Source organism: Phascolarctos cinereus, unplaced genomic scaffold (genome assembly GCF_003287225.1).
Source record: "Phascolarctos cinereus isolate Bilbo 61053 unplaced genomic scaffold, phaCin_HiC Scaffold_7;HRSCAF=346, whole genome shotgun sequence".
NCBI classification, from domain to species: domain Eukaryota; kingdom Metazoa; phylum Chordata; class Mammalia; order Diprotodontia; family Phascolarctidae; genus Phascolarctos; species Phascolarctos cinereus.
This window is the reverse complement of record NW_027556180.1, coordinates 43310391-43331866: the sequence shown is the minus strand read 5'-3', so window position 1 is coordinate 43331866 and position 21476 is coordinate 43310391. Positions and strand designations below refer to the sequence as shown.

Here is a 21476-nt window from a genome sequence, read left to right as displayed (position 1 = left end):
TTCCTGATTCTAGGTTGTTGAATCATGAGACAGGAGTGCCTTGCTTTCTGAAACCCCCAATACAGAAAATCTGAATATACCAAATTGACCAGGGTGATTTTTATTATGTTATTATTATAACTCACTGCATTGTTCCTTTAAGTAGGAAGCTTCCCTGATACAGCCAGAAGAGAGAGAGGCAACATGGTTACATAGAGCCAGAAAGACTTGGGTTCAAATCTTGCCTTTGATGCTTACTAGCTGGATGACCCCAGGCCACCTAGGGCCTTTCTGAGCATCAATTTCCTCCTTTGTAAAACAAAGGGGTGGAACTGGATTTATAGGATCTTAGATTGGATTGCACCTTAAGGGTTATCCAATCCAAGCCCCTCTTTTTCCTGGTAAGGAAAGGTCTCACAGCTTGAGATAGGATTCAAACTCAGGTCTACCCGATTCCGAGGCTCTGTCCACTGCATCTTGCCACCTCCCTCTAAGGCCACTCACTGGAAATGTTAGAGCTGTGATCCTAGGATTTAAACAGCAAGTATTCAATTTACATGCAGTCTTGTCTTCAGTCCATCTCTATGGCATAATGGATAGGACTTGTAATGACTAGAAGTCAGACAAGGCATGACCATAGAACCTCTCTCCCAGGGTGATCGTTCTCACAAATGAGACTGTGTTTGTATAGCTCTTTACAACCCCAGAAGGGCCAAAGAGATTGCAGCATCCTAGATCATAGATTAGGAGCTGAACGGACAACTAGTCCAACCTCCCTTTTTTAGAGATGAGAAAACTGAGTCCTAAATAGACAAAGGGACTTGCCCACGGTCAGATGAGTTGTTATAATTATTGTATGAAGAGGGACTCACCTACAGAAAATCAATTCAATGGACATTTAGTGGCTGCTATATAATAAGGTTTATTCTCTGACATTCTCTCTCTGTGTGTGTGTATGCATGTGTGTGTGTGTGTGTGTGTGTGTGTGTGTGTGTGTGTGTGTGTGTGTGTGTAATACAAGTACGTGGATAGATGCAATGCCAGGTAGGTGGCTAAGGATGTAGAGGGAGGTATTGAAAGAGCTTGGGGAGAAAGAAAATACTTTCTGGTAGAGTGGCAGTGGCAATCAGAGAGGGCTTCATGGAGGAGGTGGCACCTGAGCTGAGCCTCGAAGGAGGAGGGAGAGAGGAGGAGGGAGGCACAGGTACAGGGACACCTTTCTAGAATCTCCAGAGGCAGGAGATGGTGTGTCAAGTTTCTGGGGAATGGTTAGCCTGGCTAGAATGTGATATGCATTAAGGAATGTGAAAGAAGGTTGATTTGAACCAGAATATGAGCAGGGTAAGGGGTTTGTAGTTCATCCTAGAGGCAATAGGGAGCCACTGGGAGTTTTCCACCAGGGGAGTGAGATGGTCAAAGCTGATGGGAAGGCTCGCTTGGAGCCTGTGTTGGGGATAGAGACCGGTTCATAGGATGACAGGGAACCTACTGTACCTTTGGCTTAACCCCTTCTTTTTTACAGATGTGGGGACTGAGGTCCAGAGAGGGCCTTAAAATGACTTGTTAAGGGTTGCAAGTGGTGGGAGCTGGGATTTGAACCCAGGTCCTCTGACTCAAAATCTGTTCTATTCTCTGTGCCATATTGTGATGCTGGGCATTGTGAGGAGGGTACACACTGTGATGGTGAAGTCATAAAGCCAAAGGAGCTATGGACCACCAGGGTTCTTCCTCTCACACTAGAGAATAGGCCCAAGACCCCTTTCCATCATTCTCTTCTTTCCTTGTGTGTGTGTGTGTGTGTGTGTGTGTGTGTGTGCTTTGACACAAGTACAACTGTGGGAACACAATAGGCATTCAATACATGCTCACTGATTTATTGTTCTGTCCCACTGTGTCAAGAAGTTGCAGCAGCCCAGGGCCCGAAGCTGAAGTGAGCTGTGTGTGTGATTGGCACACATGTGGACCGGAACGTATTTAACCATTTGTGTGTGTGTGCACGAGTGTACTAATAAAACACCCTTTGTAGCTTGTCTGAAAATGACGTCTGCCTCTTCTGTTTCCCACCTGGGAAGGGCAGCACGTTCCCCAGCCTCATCCAGAATCTCTGTGCTGGAAGGGACCTTGAAGGGGCAGCATGGGGGAGTGGATAAAGTCCTAGGGTTGGAATTAGGAAGACCTGGGTTCATATCCTACCTGGCCTGCAGGGATCCTTCTGTCTGGTGTAGTGCCCCCATTTCTATTTGAGTTTGACGGCACTAATTTAAAATAATCATCCTGATTCTTCCAAGTCTTCCTTTCTCCAACATCAGTCAACTGGCAGATGTTTCTCAAGTGCCTACCATGTGCCAAGTATTATGCTAAATGCTGGTGATACACAGGCAAAAAAATGAAATTCCCTGCCCTCAAGGAACTTACAATCTATCAAGGAAAACAACATATACATATAAACAAGATAGGTGCAAAATACCTAGAAGGTCTCATTTTTGTTTTTGTTGGTTTTTTGACATGAGGATGCTCTCAAGTCTAGTAGTTGGAGATCAAGAAAGGCCTCATGTAAAAAGAAAGGTTGCTTTCATTTATTCCTCGTACAGTGTGGTCTCCATTTCCTCCACCATCCTAGTCAGCCCCTTCTGGATTTGCCCCCAATTTGTCAATGTCCTTCCTGAAACATGGCGCTCCAGACTGAATCAGGGATTCCTGAGGTGGCATGGTGGGGTAAGTGACAGCAGGAGGGGTGGGGGACTATCTATCACTACCTTGAGCCTGTTGATATAAAATAATGAAAAAATACTTGTGAAACATTTGGAGGTTTTTATTCATTGGATTTTTCTGAACTGCCCCCCCTTCATCCCAAAGCTTCCATCCTATCTCTAGACTAGGGATACATTTGCTAAAAAAACAAGGTATTATTGCTCTGACCCCTCACCCCTTCAAGCTTTTGTCTGCTATCTCTGCTCCCTTTCTTTGGTAACCTTTTAGAAAGAGGGAAACACACTGTGTTCACTTTCTCACTGCCCACTCACTCTTCAGCCCCTTCTGTTCCAGTTTCTGTCCCCCCTTCTACTGAAACTGTTCTCTCAAAGGTCGCCAAGGTAACGTCTTCATTGCCAAATCCAGGGGCCTTTTTCCAGAGTCTGTCTTTCACTTTTTAGTAACTTCTGACACTTTTGTCCATCCTATTCATTCAATCAATCAATCAACAAGCATTTATTAAGCACCTACTGTGTACGGGGTACTGTGCTATGTGCTGGGGACACCAAGACAAAAAAAAATACTATCTGTGTTCTCATGGAACTTCAGTTGTACATATATAGTATACTCAGAATGAATATAAATGTAAAAAATACAGGGCAGTTTAGTATTACTGTTCTTCGGTTGTTTTCAGTTCTGTCTGACTCTTCCTGACCCCATTTGGGGTTTTCTCAGCAAAGATACTGGAGTGCTTTGCCATTTCCTTCTCAGGCTCATTTTACAGATGAGGAGACTGAGTCAAACAGGCTTACGTGACTTGCCCAGGGTCACACAGCTAGTAAGTATCTGAGCCCAGATTTGAACTCAGGAAGATGAGTCTTCCTGACTCCAAGCTCTGTGTTCTATGCACTATGGCACCACCCAGCCGCCCATAGTTAAATATAAGGGCAGTTAAATGTAAGTTCATACATAAATATATGCTGTTGTGTCCAACTCTTTGTTACCCCATTTGGAATTTTCTTGACAAAGATAGTGGAGTGGTTTGACATTTCCTTCTCTAGCTCATTTTACAGACAAGAAGCTGAGGCAAACAGAGTCAAGTGCCTTGCCCAGGATCACACAGCTAGTAAGTGTCTAAGGCTGGATTTGAACTCAGGTCTATCTTGACTCTAGGCCCAGTGCTTTAGCCACTGCTCCACCTGCCCATAAACAAATATATGAGTCAATCTCAGAGATTTGGTGAGGTGGAGGTGAGGAGGGCATGAATTCCAGGCACGTGAGATAGACAGTGCAAAGACAAAGATGGGAAATGGAGCACCAGGGGTGATGTACAGCAGTGCTGATCATTGCTGGAAGCATAATGACTTAGAAAACCACACACTTAAGTGTTTTATCCTGTATTTTCATTGATTTTGTTAAACATTTCCCAATTAATCTAGTATTGGCTGCATTCTTGTGGCTGACTGGCTTTGATTTTGGTACCTGTGATGTGCAGAATCTGGAAGTGGGGGTAGGAGGGGGGAGCGCAGTGGAATGTACAATGAGACAGGACCAGTACATGTTCTAAAGGACTTTATTCTTTTTTTAAAAATTAATTTAATTTAAAAATTATGATAATCGAAAACTGAGCATTTATTTTTGCTCTTTTCTCCTCCTCCCCCAAATTTAAAGAGAACCCTCCTCCACCAAACGCCTGAGACAAAAGGATGGGCTCAGAGAAACTTGGGAAGACTTGTAGGAACTGATGCAGCATGAGGCGAGCAGAAGCAGAACAGTCTATGCACAGAGTAGCTTTATTCTTGGTATCTTCTCTTTTTTCCTAGCCTTGTTTTGGTCCCTGCTGTCTGTGGGATTTCCGCCTGCCTCTTTGGCTGCTGCTGTTTCATCTTTTTCCTTCTCTCTGTGCCCACTCAGAGTTGACATGCTCCAAGATTCTGACCTGGGGCTCTTCTTTTCTCTTTCTGTACTCTCTCCCTGGGACTTCTTATGACCTCTGTAAAGACATCTTCAGATCTTCATATCTATAGCATTTATCTCCCCCCTGATCTCCAGTCCCACATTTCTAACTGCTTGCTGGATAGCACCTCCTGAATATATCTTATCAGCACCACAAATTCAGCATGTTCCCCCACAAAATTCAACTTTCTCCAAAAATTTGTCCCTCCTCTCAACATCTCTGTTTCTGCTAATCTGGGTGACCTTTCTGGGCACCTCAGACAAGGCCCTATTCCCTTTCCTCTCCTTCATTGCCCATATCGAATCAGTGGCTAAGTATTGTTGTTATTTCTACTTCCAGAGCATCTCCCAGATCTGTCCTCTGCTCTCTACACGCTTGCCTATCACCCGAGTTCAGTCTCCCATCACCTCTAGACTATTACAACAACCTCTGATTTCTTCTCCCTACTTTCAGTCTCTTCCTATCTTCAACCCATCCTTCACAGAGCTGCTAAAATAATCCAGTGCTCAGCTTCATAAATGATTTTTCATCCATTCATTCATTTGTAGATCTGACCATGTCACGTTGCTGGCCTCTAAGATGAGATCCAAATGCAGCCTCTCCTTTAAAGTCCTCCACCATCTACCCCCAAATCTACCTTTTCTACCTTATTTCACACTGTTCTTAACTCACTCTGCATTCCAGCCAAATGGGATGCCATCTCTTCCTCTAGTTTATCGTTTACTCTCCTGTGGCTGGAATATGCTCGCCCTAGTCCCCATATTTTCAGTTGCTTCCTACGTATTTCCTCCTGAACATCTTACCAGTCTCTCAAGTTCAGTGAGTACTCATCCCTTCGCCATCTTTTGAAATTGTCTTCCTTTCAGGCTCACCAAGCACCACCACCTCCATGGCACTGTGTTGGATTCTCCCTTCCCACCGAATGAAAGGGATCTCTTCCCATAAATTTTCTAATAGCGTGTTTATCTGTGTCTCTCTTTGGCCCTTTTTATGTTCTATCTTCTATTATACTTATTTGTATTTTATGTTGTAATCACCCTTCTGGTGTGAGGCACCCCTGCATAGTGGCTGGTATATTAGGTTTGGAGTTAGGAAGAACTGGATTCAAGTCTACCTCTGACACTTGCTAGCTGTGTGACCCTGGCAAAGTCACTTCCTCCCTCCACCCCTTCTAAAAAGGAGTCGTCTGACCTAATGAATTAAGTGCTAAACTTTGAGTGGGAAAGACTTGAGTTCAGCATTGGCAAGTCATTTAATCTCTCTGAGAATCAGTTTGTTCATCTGTAAAATTAGAATAATAATAATACCCGTAGCGCCTACCTCACAGGGTTCCCGTTGAGGCCTAATTTAAAGTGTTTTGCCGTCTTCAGAATGCTCTGTTTCCTGTTATGATCAGATTGCAGTGCTTTCCAAATGGACTTTGTCATTCTTTTGCCTTATTCTGTAAGTGATCCTCTTGGTAGTTTTGCATAACCCTAGATCTGCAAATGAATTTCAGTAGTATTGTCATTCTTATTATGTCGGCACGACCCAGACATGAGTCAGTCAGTCATTTAGTCAGTCAACAAGTCTTTAAGTGGCCAGGCACTGAACGAAATACTGTGGATATAGAGAAAGGCACTGGATTCTTGAAGTGGTTCTTTATTTCTTTATGGAACATTTTATAACTGAATCTATAACTGAATCTATAACTGAATCTACCTAACTGACTCCCAGATAATTCATGCATCTTGTAGTTATTTTAAAGAAGAATTCTCTTTCTCTTATCTCCTCCCGGTCTTGTTATCCTTTCATGGAAGTGATACTGACCTTTGTGACTTTTTTTTTTTTGTATCCTGCTACTTACCTGAAGCCGTCCCTCGTCTCGGTTTCTCTGTGGATTTTCTAGGACTTTCTAAGTCTGCCATCCCCTAGGGACGGTTCTGTCAGAAGGGATTGTGCTACTTTGATTCTTTGTTGCCCAGATGCCAGCAGGATGCCCAGCATATGGAGCCATTTAACAGATGTTTATGGATCATTGGGTGGAATGAAGGTCTACCACCATCTGCCTTGTTCTTCTCTTGGTGCTTCCACAGGCCCTGCTTTTGGATTGGGGAGGAAGGAGAGGTTCTCATCTCTCTTCAGTAACCCTTGAGGTGGCTTGAAGATGGGAGCCCATGATGGTCTGGAAGAGAACTGCTTAGTCTTTGACTTTCTCTTGTTTCTGGGAGCCTAGATGCAGGCAGCGGCAGAAATGTCTGTGGGAACCGAATTTACATCCAGCTGCTTAGATTTGGAACACAAAGTAAAGGACTAAGGGCTTCAAAATGCAAAGGAGAAATCCTTATGAAGGTGTGATGCGTTAAGATCTATGATCTTTTCTTTCCTTCTTTGTAAGAAACAAAAATCCTTGCATATTCTCTCTGATTTTCTAATGCACTGGATATGCCAATGCCTTGAGAAAACTTAATTCCTTCAGGATGAAGAAGACTTTTTAGCTATTCTCCAGGGTCTCAGTTGTCCAGATCTGCAAATGGGGTTGTGATGATCTTTGTGTGATATCAAAGCTTAATATATGACCTAGATATGAAAGGTCACATCATAAATAAATTAGAGAAACTGGGAAAATTTTGCTTCTCAGATCTGTGGATAGAGAAAAATTTCATGGTTAGACAAGGGATAGAGTGAATCAAAGAAGGTAAAATGGATAATTTGATTATGTAATATTATGTAATACATTTTTTTACACAACAATCTAATGAAGCTAAGATTAAAAGGGAAACAATTAACTGAGAAAAAAAAATCTTTGCCACATGCTTCTCTGACAAAGGTCTCTTCAGATTTCTCAGAATAAGAACCTTTCCCCAATTGACAAATGGCCTAAGGATATGAACAAACATTCTCAAGAGAAGAAACCAGAGTCATTTATACTCTCTCTGGTGTTAGACTCAGAGTACAGATTGAAACACGCACACACATATACTTACACATACATATAGACACACACATATATGTATGTACATGGCCAATGTAAGATTTTGTTTTGCTTGGCTATATGTGTTTGCAAAAAGGTTTTTCTTTTTCTTACTCTCTCAGTGTGGGATGTGGGGAGGAGGTGGGAGGGAGAGAATATGAATCTGAAAATAAAATAAAATTGAATTTTAAAGAAAAGGACAAAAAATACTTATTGCTATTTAGAGAAATGTAAATTACAGCAGTTCTGAGGTCCCATCTCATATTCACCAGATTGGCAAAAATGACCAAAAAAGGAAAATGACAAATGTTGGAGGGGCTGTGGGAACACAGGCCGATTGATGTAATGTTGGTGGACCTATGGATGGATGGGTACAACTGTTTTGGAAAGCGTTGTGGAAATATACACAAAAAGTTACTAAACCATGCATGCCCTTTAACCTAGCTAAACCACTGCTAAGCCTATATGCCCCAAAGATCAAAGGAATAGGAAAAGGTCCTATATTTACAAGGGTATGTGTGTGTCTAGTGGCAAACTCAAAGGATGCCCATCAACTGAAAAGTAGTTGAATATATTCTGGCATGTGAATGTGATAGAATATCATTGTACTACAAGAAATAAGCAAGGAGATGATTTTAAAGAGACGTAGACTTATGTGAATTGATGCAGGGTGAAGTAAGTGGAACCCAAAGAACAATTTATACTATAACATCAATATTATAAAAATGGATAATTTTGAACTGATAAAGAATGAAATGAGCAGAACCACAACAATTTGTACAATAACTAAAATACCATAAATATAAACAACTTTGAAAATTATGTGAATTGTGAGTATTATAATTATCATTCATGATTTCAGAGGAACAATGATGAAACAACTTCTGATAGAGACCTGACAGATTTCAGATACAGCAAGGGACATATATTTTAGTCTGTAGTCAGTGAGGGAATTTGTTTTGCTTGACTATGCATATTTGTTATAAGAAATATGTTTTTCTTTTCTTTTTCAGTAGGGTTGGGGTAGAAGAGGGACAGAACAAATTTGCTAATTGTTTTTTTTTTAACAGAGTGGTAGGGGGTGGTATAGATGTTAAATGCTGCATGCTCTTTCAAATGAGGTCACTGTATTATTACTTTTTCTTAATGTTTTGCTTTGGTATGAGACTTCTCATAGAATAGGGATAATCTTTAAATGTAATATATACACAAAATGTATCAAAAATTTTTTAAAAATATGTTTTTTTAAGTTTGATATTTTCAGAATAAACTTTAGACAATCCACCATACTCATGTGAAAGAACCTTCCATCTTCAAAGGTATTGTTTTGATTTTTGGTGAGACAAAAGCAAGCATATGATTATTTCATTGGCTTTTCAGAGGGCCTTTCTTTTTTTTTTTTCTTTAGGCAATTGGGGTTAAGTGACTTGCCCAGGGTCACACAGCTAGTAAGTGTTAAGTGTTTGGTCTGAGGGCAGATTTGAACTCGGGTCCTCCTGACTTCAGGGCTAGTGCTCTATCCACTGCGCAACCTAGCTGCCCCTAGAGGGCCTTTCTTTTTAAGGGCTGAAGATCTGGTATCTTATATATAAGGTCACATGCTGCCCATGAGGTAGGGATGGGCAGAGGGCGAGGCATAGCGAGGTTAAGTCACTTGTCCAAGGGCCCTCAGCAAACCAGACATCAAGATTAGGCCCTAGGTTGATTCCTGACTCTCACTTTTAGAGTGTAGGCTATGTCTTAGAAGAAATCTGGGAGTTTCACAACAGGGGATGGACAAATAATAGGAGGAGTGATTTAGAGCTAGAAGTGACTTAAAAAGCCATGGAATCCAGCTCTTCATTTGACAGATGATGAAACTGGGGCTGCAAGAGTTAAGTGATTTGTCCATGGTTACATAGCCAGTTAGTACCTAAGGCGAGATTTCAACTAAGGTCCTCTGAACTACAAGCCCAGCACTCTATTGACTAAGCCACCTAGCTGTCTCAAATTTTAGTACCATATTCCCTAATACTCTACTCCTTTCCCCTCCCCTCTTCTCCCCTCCTCCCCTCTTCTCCCCCCCTCTCCTCTTCTTCCCTTCCCCCTCCCCTTTCCCCCTTTCTCTTCCCCCCATCTTTCTCTCTCTCTGTCTCTTCATTTGTTTGTCCATCTCTCTCTCTCTCTTTCTCTCTCTCTCTCTCTCTCTCTCTCTCTCTCTCTCTCTCTCTCTCTCTCTCTCTCTCTCTCTCTCTCTCTCTCTCTCTCTCCTCCTTTTTTCTCATCTATTTGTACCCGTGTATGTCTTAATCTCCTGCCTTTTTGTTTTCTTTCTGCCTAAGTGAAAAACAAGAATGCTGAGATTTTTTCAGGACACACCTGTGCTCTGGTTGCATAGCAGCTGAGCTTGAGGGAAGCCTAATTTCGCCACACAGGCTGTGAGGCTGAAGATTTGATGGGCTTCCAACCAAACTGAATAAAGGAAATAAAAAAAAAAACCCAAGAAAACGAAACCTGAAGCTCGATGAGGTGGAGGGAGGATTGGGGGTGCCAGGAGAGAGAAGTCTTTCCACTAAGCATTTAGCAGAAGTTCTTTTAATGGCCCCAAATGCCAAAAATGGAATTTGAAAGCAAAATGGCAGAGGGGAGTAGAATTTAAACAAACACAACCATGTGCTCGTGTGTGCATGCAGACACAAACACATACATCACATGTTTGAAATGCTTCTTGTTTCTACATGTTCTTTCCCACGTGGCACCACTTCCTTACCATTCTTGAACCAAACCACGGACTGAAGCGGTAAATCTAGTTAACCCAGGGCTGCACTGCCAATGAATGTTCCTAGGTGAGAGCTGATCTTCTTGTGTGTAATTAATCTCTCCCTCCCGGGTGCTGGATGTTTCCTCCTTTTCTTCTATACCGCAGTCAAGGCCCTGTCCCTCCCAGAGTTGATATCCCCCACCCTTGAGGAAGTACAGGGGATGGAGTTTCTATTGCCATGTTTGGTACCAGCTGTAGAGTGGTGGATAATGGCCCTAGGACTTGGGTCTTGAAATAAATCATTCACATGGGCATGGCTAAGTGAATAAAGGATAGTTATGATCAGAGGTGTTGAATGTGGGCCCTGGGCTGCATGTAGCCCACACTCCTGGGTGCTGCCTGAACCAGATTAAAATATAATTGGGAAATATTTACCAAAATAAAAATACAACAAAATGTAGATAATATTAAATTTTAAAATTAAGTCAATATTGGGGCCTGCAGGGTCCCTATTCATGAGTTAGTGGCCCCTATTTCTAATTGAATTTGATACCGGTAGGCTAGCCCAGGGGCAGGGAACTGCGGCCTGGCCTAGAAGGCCAAATGGGCTAGACTATGTATGCATTTGCCTGGACATCCCAGGAACAGGTTTATCAGTATCTGTGTCTTGAGCATTCACAACTGATGGACAGTGAGCTAGGTCCAGAATTATACAGAGGAGAAGAGGTTAGAATGCCTTTAGGAAATTATCCAGTGCTTTTAATGACCCTGAGCTTCTCCTTGAAGCGAAGGCCTCTTTCTAATACCAATATTTTTCCAGTTGTGAAATGCAGAGCATTTTCAGTAGGTAAAGCTACCTTACATTTTACAGAGAAGTAAACTGAGGCCAAGAGACGCTCTTTGCTGCTTCCTAGCTATGTGACTTAGGGCTAGTCACTTCACTGTGGGCTCAGATGTGCTATATTTGTGTTGTTGTTCAGTAGTGTCTAACTCTTGTTGACCCCTTTTGGGGTTTTCTTGGCAAAGATACCAGAGTGGTTTGCCATTTCCTTCTCCAGCTCATTTTACAGATGAGGAAACTGAATCAAACAAGCTTAAGTGACTTGCCCAGGGTCACACAGCTAGTAAGTATCTGAGGTAAGATTTGAACTCAGGAAGAAGAGTCTCCCTGATTCCAAGCCCAGTGTTCTGTGCACTGTGGCGCCACCTAGGATCCTAAAGAACTGATTGCTTGGTAATCTGTCAAGCTGTCCAAACAAACAAAAGGGTGGGGGAGAGAGAACACAGTGCGAACTCTGAGCGAGAGAGTTTATCTCTTATCCTAGACAAAATTCCAGAATTTATTACCAGAGCGATGGCGGATGAACGTGTTGAAAAGGAACCAATAGTCACAGAAGGCTGACATGGCTTTATTAAAAATGAGTCACGCCAGATGAACTTCATGTCCTTTTTTGACGTGGTTACTAGACTGGGAGACCAGATGAAGAGTGTAGACAGATTTGACAAAATCTCAAGCTGTTTTTTCCTCTTTGTTTTTCTTCATTTTTATGACTATTTTTTAACATTCGTTTTTTAAATTTTGAGTTCCAAATTCTTCCTCTCCATCCGTCCCGTTAGACACTTTCATGCTATTCTTGTGAAAAAATGGGGAGGTGTGGGCTATGTTGTGGTATGATGACACGTATTACCAACTGGTTGAATAGCTATTAGTAAAGATTAGTTATTAACAGTTTGATGCCAACTTAGAAGGTGCTCTTCAGTACAGGGCTTCAGGTGTCTGTGTTTGGCCTTGGACTGGTTAACAATTTTATTGATGACTTGGACAGCATGCTTATCCAATGTGTGCAGATGACTGTGCTGGGAGGGAGGGCTATCATGCTAGATAGGTCAGGATGCAAGAGACTCTTGACATTGAGGTATATCCAATAAGATGAAAAATAATAGAGACACACGTAGAGTCTTGACACTTGGGTTAACAACCTCAGTTTTCCAAGTAGAAGACACCAGGCGTATTGCTAGGTAGCCGTTTGTCAAAAAGAGATCTGGGCTCTTAGTGTGCTGCAGGCTCTCAATGATTTATGAGTGTGATATGGAATGGAAAAAACATTGATGAAGCTCTTCCTGTATGCCAAATACCATACAAAGTGCTGAGGATTGAAATAGGACCTCGCGGCATTTATTGCCAAAGAGCTCATGTTCTGATTGGTGGAGATAACATAAAAAGGAGGGGGCATGTTCACATTCCGCTCATAGCAGATGTCAGGGCCCCAAGGATCTTGGGGAGCAATGGTATGACAGATGGTCCCCAACCAAGAAGAGAGTGGGTCCAGCTCATGTGGGAATGTGGTGGTCAGCATTCAGTTGAGAGTGGGGATCTTGTACCTGATGGTAAGGAGGGTTGGGATTGGGAAAGGAAAGTTCTGTGGCTCCCTTCAGTGGCAGTAAGTGGGACTGGTCATTCTCTGGGCCACCCACTGACTAATGCACTCTTGAACTGCATTAAGACAGGCATAACATCCAGGACCAGGGAAGTAATAATCCCACTATCATTTTCCTGGTTAGACTTCACTTGAAGTCTTCAAGGGTTGGATGAACTGTCAAATGCAAGAGGAATTAGACTTAGTATGCTTGGCTGTAGAAGAAATAACAGTTGTTTCAGTCATATCTAACTCTTCATGAACCCATTTGGGGTTTCCTTCTCCAGCTCATTTTGCAGATGAGGAAACTGAGGCAAACAGGCTCACTCAGCTAGTAAGTGTCTGAGGCCGGATTTGAACTCAGGAAGTTGAGTCTTCCTGACTCCAGGCCCAGCGCTCTATCCACTGTAAAACTTCCTGCAAACTAGAGCTGTCCAAAACGGAATAGTCTGCTTCACCCTTGTTGGAGGGCTTTGAGGGAAGACTAGATAGACCAGTTGTTTGGCATGTTTGAGAGAAACTTCTTAGTGGAGAGGCAATGACTTGAGTGTTGGACTTGAGGTCAGGGACCCTTGAGTTCAGATTCTCCCTCTGATATCTACTACATCTATACCCTTAGTCAAGACCTCTCTGACCCTCAGTTTATTCATTTGTAAAAGAGGTGATAATGATGCCCAGAGAATCAAATGAGATCATGTATGCAAAATGCTTTGCAAACCTCCAAGTTCCAGAGGCAGCTAGGAGGCCAAGTGGACAGAACTCTAGACTCGAGTCAGGAAGGCGAAGACTTTAACTCCTCTCCCAGCCTTAATTTCTGTATCTAAGATGAAGATAACAGCACCTACCTCATAGGGTTGTTGTGGGAATTAGAGGAGATTATATATGCAAGGTGCTTTATAAAACTTAAAATACTCTGTCCACACTGGCTATTATTATGGATGTGATTTATATTGTTCCAGCACTGATTACAGTGGATGGCCTCTAAAGGCCCTTCCAGCTCTGTGATTCTCTGAAATAACTTTCAAGGTACTTTGCCCTCTGTAAAAAAACAAGGGGTTATTTACATTTTCAATGCCATTTAAATTCATCTGTGATTATCATCATTAGCCATCATTTCTTTCAATTGTAGAATGACTATCAAATTAGACAATGTCAGCTTTTGGTCCACAGCACAGACCCATGAATTTAGTTTGCCTCTTGGCATTTAATTCCTGAAAACCCAGCCTGGACCATATTATCAGCTAGTGAGGATGCCAGGAACCAAGAGCTGATATCCTGAGTAAAATAACATATGCCAGCCTGCAAAGGGTCAGTGAATGGAGGTCCCTAAAGGACACTGCTGACGACGGTGACCAGGAGGCCGGGCTTAGGACTGTGGGAAGCAAGGCTCCTTCTTCACCCCCTGGTCCCTTGCCCAGCCCTACTGGTGGGCATCAGAGACTCGCTGTCTCCTTTGCCTTTATTTGGGACTTAAGCTTAGATCTTATCATGTAAAAATATCCCCACTAATGCATAGTAAGATGTACCACGCTTCCTGGTTTTTTTTTGTTTTTTTGCTTTTGTATCATAAGCCAGAAAAGGGGGGGGGGGGAAGAAAAGACCATCTCCCTCCCTGCCTGTAACTAAAAACCTCCCGGTGGGATTTGTTTAGTGTACAGGAGTCATTAGTAATTTTGAGTGATTACTAATTTCCTCCCTCAGGTGGTTTTTCTGCATTCCTGTAGAGATGGTGTACACAACAGGGCTGCCAAAGGAGAGGGAAAGACTCAGACAGAAAATATTAGGCTTTGGAAAACTCTGTGTGTGTGTGTGTGTGTGTGTGTGTGTGTGTGTGTGTGTGCACGCAGGCGCAAGCAGGGCCCTTAAACAACGGCGTTAATCAGCCTGACAGCTCCAACAACCTCCATGGTGAGGGGAACGTTCCACGGGCACAGTTCTTTCTCGAGCTTTGTAGCAGACGACCTGCATCACATAATCATCTTAGGAAAGAGAATGTCTCCACAGGCCTGTGCACCAGGACCTTCCTCCTCCTTGGGTTTTTGGCAAATAGGCAAGTCCTGAGAATTTCAGTAGGAGGAGGCCTGGACAGGGGTTTCAGCGTCTCATCTCTCAGTGCCTTGTGTGGATAGAGGGATGCTGGGTCTGTGGTCAGTGCTGGGTGGAACATTAACTATAGTTGCCTGTGATGTGGACCAGCTCCACAAATGATCCCTCTCTCCCATACAGCTCCCCCAAATTGAACCTGCCACAGGAAGGTACAACTGCTCCAACCCCACTCCCCCCCCCAAGCCGCTCCCCAAGTATTTAAACCGATTAGCACAAAGAACCAGCAACCTGTGTGGCCTCACTTACGTGACTCATTCACAATTTCATCAACATACATTCATGGGTACACACATGCCCATCAGCCAGGGGCCTCATTCAGGATTATAGATTTTAGAGCTGGGATGCATCTTAGAGCCTCTCCCCCCATTTTATAGATGAGGAAGCTGATACCCAGAGATGTTAAGTGCCTTTGTCAGGGTCACATAGCTCGAGGCTGCTTGGAGGTGCATGGCCCTAGACCTGGAGGCAGGAAGTCTTGAGTTCACATATGACCTCAGACAGTTACTAGCTGTGTGACCCTGGACAAATCACTAGTCTCCACCTGCCTCAAGTTCTTCAACTGCAAAGTGGGGATAATAATAGCACCGACCTCCCTCAGTTGTTTTGAGAATCAAATGAAATAATATTTGTAAAGGCACATAGTAGGTGCTATATAAATGTTAGCTATTATTATTACTATTAGTAAGAATCTAAGGCAGGATTTGAATTTATGTCTCTGACTCTAAGTCCAGTGCTTCTCTACATACTACTCCACCTAGTTGTCTCTTTTTAGTGTAGACATTATAGTATAGACAGTACCCCACCCAGCTGTCTTGTTGCAGTGTAGACATTATAGTATAGACACTACCTCACCTAGCTGTCTTATTTCAGTATAGAGGTGTCCTTGGGTCCTTGAGGCATCTGTCAGAGGAATGCAAGCTTTGGCAAGTTTTGGCCAGTTGGAAAGACTCTTTTTTTTTCATTTTTTAAATTTCTTTTCTTTTTTTTGGGGGGGGGGCTAGGCAATGGGGTTAAGTGACTTGCCCAGGGTCACACAGCTAGGAAATGTCAAGTGTCTACAGTCTGATTTGAACTCAGGTCCTCCTGACTCCAAGGCTGGTGCTCTTATCCACTGCACCACTTAGCTGCCCCACTCCCCGGAAAGACTCTTGAACATGGGCAGGGCGACAGACTGCCTGGCTGTTGTCCAAGAAGCAGCTGAGACTCATCACCAGGTGGGCTGCTGGGGCTAATTTGGTTAGCTACAGCAGATCTTGAAGATCTAGGAAGCAGTGTATCATGGTGGAAAGAACAAATGGCTCTGGACCTGGGTTCAAATCCCACCTCTGATGGTTAAGTGAAATGTGCCATTCTCATTTCCCTCACTGAATTAGCATTAGGTTACTTGTAACAGGAAATGGGAATGCTTTTGCCTGTCTGCCCAACCACCCAAGTAGCCCTTCCACCATCCATCTCCATAAATGTGGTCTGAGTGATATGGAAGTCCTAGTCTTGGTTATATGAAACTACTTCAGGGCAGCAGAAAACATCCAAATGTTTGATGTCTGGAAGCCCTGCCTATGGCCACCTCAATAGTCAATCAGTCAGTCAACAAACATGTGTTGTTTCTACTATGTACCAGGCACTAAGTGCTGCAGATACAAAGAAAGACAAAAAAAAGTCCCTGCCATCAAGGGGCTTAAATTCTAATGAGAGAGGCAACATCTAAATGACGAGGTATATATAAGATGTATGCAGAGTGGATATAGAGAGAGGCAAGCATACACACACAGATTGGGTACTTATAAGATATTTGCAGAGTAGACACATATACAGACAGGTGAGTGTGTGTGTGTGTGTGTGTGTGTGTGTGTGTGTGTATGCAGATTAGGTACATATAAGATATATGCAGAGTTGGTACATATACAAGGCAGCTAGGTGGCACAGTAGGCAGAGAGCAGATCTGGAGTCAGGAAGATCTGAGTTCAAATCTGGCCTCAGACACTTACTAGCTGTGTGACCCTGGGCAAGTCACTTAACCCTGTTTGACTCAGTTTCCTCATCTGTAAAATGAGCTGGAGAAGGAAATAGCAAACCACTGTAGTGTCTTTGCCAAATGGCAAAACCCAAAATGAGGTCATGAAGAGTCTGATAAGACTGAACAGTACCAATAGGTACATATATAGATCAGTATACATATACAGAGTAGGTGCCTACAAGATCTCTGCAGAGTAGATACATATACAGACAGGTATACACATGCAGACTAGGGATTTGGGCTGAATCTTAAAGGAGGATGGAAAAATAAGAGGCACAAATGAGAGGGCAGAGCATTCCGGGCATGGGGGACAGCCAGGGCAATGCCTGAAGAGAGAGAGAGAGAGAGAGAGAGAGAGAGAGAGAGAGAGAGAGAGAGAGAGAGAGAGAGAGATGGGCATTGTGTTTGCAGAACTGCAATTCAGTTGGTGTCAGTGGCTTGGAGAGTTCTGGGGAGAGGAGTAAGTATGAGAAGGCTGGAAAGGTAGAGAGAGGTCCTCGTGGATGGAGCTTTAAATGCCAAGCAGAGGATGTTTGCTTGGATTCAGGAGGTGAAAGGAAGCTATTGGATCTCACTGGGCAGGGGCAGGGCATGGTGGTTGTATGTAAAAAGAACAACACGTAAAATGTTAGTAAGGCTCTATCATGGTTGGGGGAAGAGGAGAGGGCTTACTAATTGTTTCTAGTGCCCTTAAATGGAGATCCTAGCTGGGCTGCTGATGCATCTGAGGCATCCCATCCCTTCCATCCTCCCCAGGGGACACTCCAGAACGCTGAGAAATGGTAGGCTGTAGTTTAGAGTAGGTTTAGAGTAGAACTTGGAGAGCTGAGGAAATGAAAGGGGGTCCAGGAGCAGGAGCAGGCTGGGCACAGGCAGTATTTTGAATCTACAAGTCAAGACAGAGCCAACATTAGAAGCCAGGTGAGTAATCAGGAGTCAAGGAGCACACACAACTGGCAATCGAATTAAGGCAGTTGGTCAAAAACTATACAATTAGCCAGGACTGCAGGCACCGGAGGAAAAAGGAGATAGAGACGGAAGCGACTCAACTCAGACCGAAGCTTCCCATTGTTTGACTGGGGAATCAGCTGCTGTGAAAAGAAGACTGTTGTGTTGGGAAGGTGGCGCAGCCATGGATGGTAGTTATGTTCGCCAATTCCCTGTTTACTTAAGCAGTAGCAAAACATTCCTGTGATCCAGGTGATTAGTGTTTTGCCTTCTGTGCATCTGTGTTTGTGATGGAGTGTGTCAAAGGTGGATCATGGAATGTTTGGAGAATGGAGTGGGAATAAAGAGCTAGCACTGTAGTGTATTCCCAGCACCCAGGATGCTTCCTAGCTCGCATATAACAAATGCTTAATAAATGTTTGTTGTTTGCCTGATGGTTTGATTTATTGAGACAGAGAAAGGGGGAGGGAGTGAGAGGTGAGAGAGAAGGCAGCATTGACGTGTGAGTGGCAGCCCCTTGAGTGTGAAGCCTGGTTGGCATGAGATGCATTAAGGCATGCATCCCTGGTAAGATGTTGGGGAGTCAGTGGATGGATCCTTAGCAGTTTGAGGTTGTATATAAATCTTTTCCAGTTTGTGATTCCCTGTGTAGATCCCTAGAAATTTGAGAGTGACTTTTGGGGTGGACCTTTATTGGTCTATGAATGAATCCTGGGGTGGAGTTCTGGTGGTTGGAGGGTATGTCCACATGTCGGTGAATGCAGATATAGGTGCTTGGCACTTTCAGGGTGCGCTCCAGTGTGGGTCTTCCGCAGTTTGTGGGTGTATTTAAGTGTGAATGTTTGGCAGTTTGGGGGTGAGTTTAAGAGTGAGTCCTTGGCAGTTTGTGAATATGTTCAGGTGTGAACACCTGGAAGTTTGAGGGGTGAATCCAGAGTGAATCCCTGACAGTTCGTATGGTCAGGTGCAAATACCTGGAAATTTGAAGGGTGAATCCAAGAGTGAATTCCTGATAGCTTGTGGGGGTGTTCAGGTGTGAACACCTGGAAGTTTAGGGGTTGAGTTCAAGTGCAAATTCCTGCTGATTATGGTGTGTTCAGGTGTGCCTCCCTGGCAGTTTTTGGGGTGAGTCCAAGTGCGGATACTCTGCAGATTGAGGATGTGTTCAGGTGTGGATCCTCGGCAGGTGTGGATTACTGGAAGCTTAGGGTAAGTCCAGATGTGGATGGATGGCAGTTTGAGGGTGCGTCCGGGTGTGTGTTCCTTATAGTTTGAGGCTGTGCTCAAGGGTGGCTCCTTAGCAGCTTGTGGGTGAGTCCTGGTGTGGACAGATCCCCAGCTGTTTGAAGGTGTGTTTTTCATGAGGCTTTGTCGGTTTGTGGGTGAGTGCAGATGTGGCCCCCTGGCAGGTTGTGACTGAATCTTGGTGCAAGTCCCTGGAAGGTGGAGGGCTAACTCCAGGTGTGGCTCCTTAGCAGTTTGTGACTGAGTCTAGGTGTGGGTCTTTAGCCGTTTGTGGGACGGTCCAGTTGTAGACATCTGGAGGCTTGGGATTTTCCTTAATGTGTAAAGTAATGTCCCTTTTAGATCCATTTCCTGTGGAGAAGTTTAGTGCTGAAAGGGGAGAAAAGTATTTTTCTTTATAAAGTTTCTGTATAAAATTTTTTCTTCTATAAAGAAAAAGATTTAAATTTACCAGTAAAGAATGTAAGGTATTGCTGCCATTATAAGTGAACATTTTGATGCCTGAAACAAGTAGTAAAAGAACCTTGGCTTAATAAAAACTGTTAAAAAATGTGGGAAGAAACAGTTTTCAATTAAAAAAAAATGAAGACGAATTACCTTATGAAAAATATAGTGTGATGCTTCATTTCTATGTAAATAGTTTGATTTAGAGAGGCAAAGAAATAACTTTTATTTATTAAAAACTGGAAAATGTGAGTACAAAAACAGTTTCAAGGATAGAAAATGAAATATTGGGCCCTGTTGAAAATTTAGAGCTTCAAGGCATTATGGTACTTCAGCTCATTTGCATATAACTGTTTTATAATGAAGATAAAACTAAAAAAAATAGAGAATCATAGGATTATTTGGAGACTGAGGCATGATTAAATAAGATAGGTTGATTTCTTAGGGGTAGTTTGGTGAGGTGTCATCTTTTCAGTGAAAGGGGAGTCACTGACAGTCAAAAGTTTTGATTTCAGGTGGTTGAAAAAGTATAGGAGGCAGGAGACTGGAGGCTGAAGTTGAGGCCAGTGGAAGAACCAGTTGCATTTAGAAAAATCAGCGTTTCTACAGCTGTTAAGTAGAGACCCGCAGTAGAAGCAAGCAACCAACAACAGGCTTTTCAGGGGCAGGATAACTGGTTGGTTGGAGAGAAGTGGGACCTTATTGGACCAGAACTTTTGTTCCTCGCTGTTACTCTTCTGCGCCCCCTAGAGCTTAAGAGAGGTGAAGCCTCTCAGAAGAGCTTCTTGCTCTTGGCTACCCTGCTCTGGTTTGACAGAAAAATACCGAAAGGAGAAACAGGTTTGTACTGATCACACAAAATCCAGGTAGGCGAGGAGTTCTCCAGGCTTGTTTGCCTTGCTCCGAGAGCCAACCTGAGCTGTTTGCTGTGAGTTCTGTTGTGATTGTACAATGAGCATCCTGTTGAATGAAGGGCTAATTAATTAGTGGTCTCTGTAATGCCCAGAAATAGCCAACTTGAGGAGCTTTGCAGTGTCTTTGCTTAAAGGAAACTGATATTCAGAATTAAGAGGGGATAGCCAATATAATGATGATAGTCAGCTGAAAGAGTTTGTAAATGTCGAGTGTGCTGTTTCTGTGTGCATTTGCTCAGCAAAGAGCAGTGAGGACCAAGAGACCAGTAGTTAGCATAGAAGCAATTTGGGGGCAGTACAGATGTTCCTGAATGGTCCAATGATATCAAAGTCCGGAGACCAGAGTTATGAGTTACCTAGCGCACACAGGTTTTCCTCTCTCATGTGCTTCCTTGTCAGGCTTGTGTAAGTGTGTACCCATTCTCCATTGATGGGAGAGTGTGATCCAGGTTATATATGGATTGGGATATATTTTATTATTCATGCATTGGTTTTAATATAGGAGTACCTAAGATGTTATTATTATTCCTTTTGCCCTTATTGCTAAGTAAACGGCTCTATTTAAGATCTATAGGTGTTGTTATTGAGAGTGGTTAGTCTGTATAAAGATAAACATATCAATGGTTGCTCAGACACTAATGTACCCACTTGGTTATACTGGTGTTCTGTTTCTGGGAACCTAGACTTGCCAGCATGAGAGAAGGTTGGAGTGGGTGAGCTAATGCAGAGAGTAAGTAGGTGTTCACATGCTTAGTTAAAAGGCCGGAGGTGCTATGGAGTATGGGTGTGGAAACACCCACTCCCTTGCATCACATCATTATACCTGGAATTTAGGTTTATTTAGTAAGCATAGGGAAAGTGAGGATTAGGTCACAGGTTCCTCTACTTTGCAAGAATGTGAGCAATTCCTCAGCTCTCCACAGAACAATTCTAGAAATGGGGAGCAAAGACAGAGAGAGAGCCCTAACAGAACTGTAGGCAGATGGTGCAGTTTTGAGTTTCCTGTAGTCTTCATACAGGAAAAGAAAGTATCCTAGGAGACAGAGGGTCCCTTGTGTGGGGAAA

General features: G+C 43.2%; 1 long non-coding RNA gene across 1 annotated transcript in view; it reads left to right on the top strand.

Moving 5' to 3' along the window:
• LOC110204747 (uncharacterized) overlaps positions 1–21476 on the top strand; it is a 166941-nt gene that overhangs the window by 120532 nt on the left and 24933 nt on the right. The gene's annotated exons all lie outside the window — the stretch shown is intronic.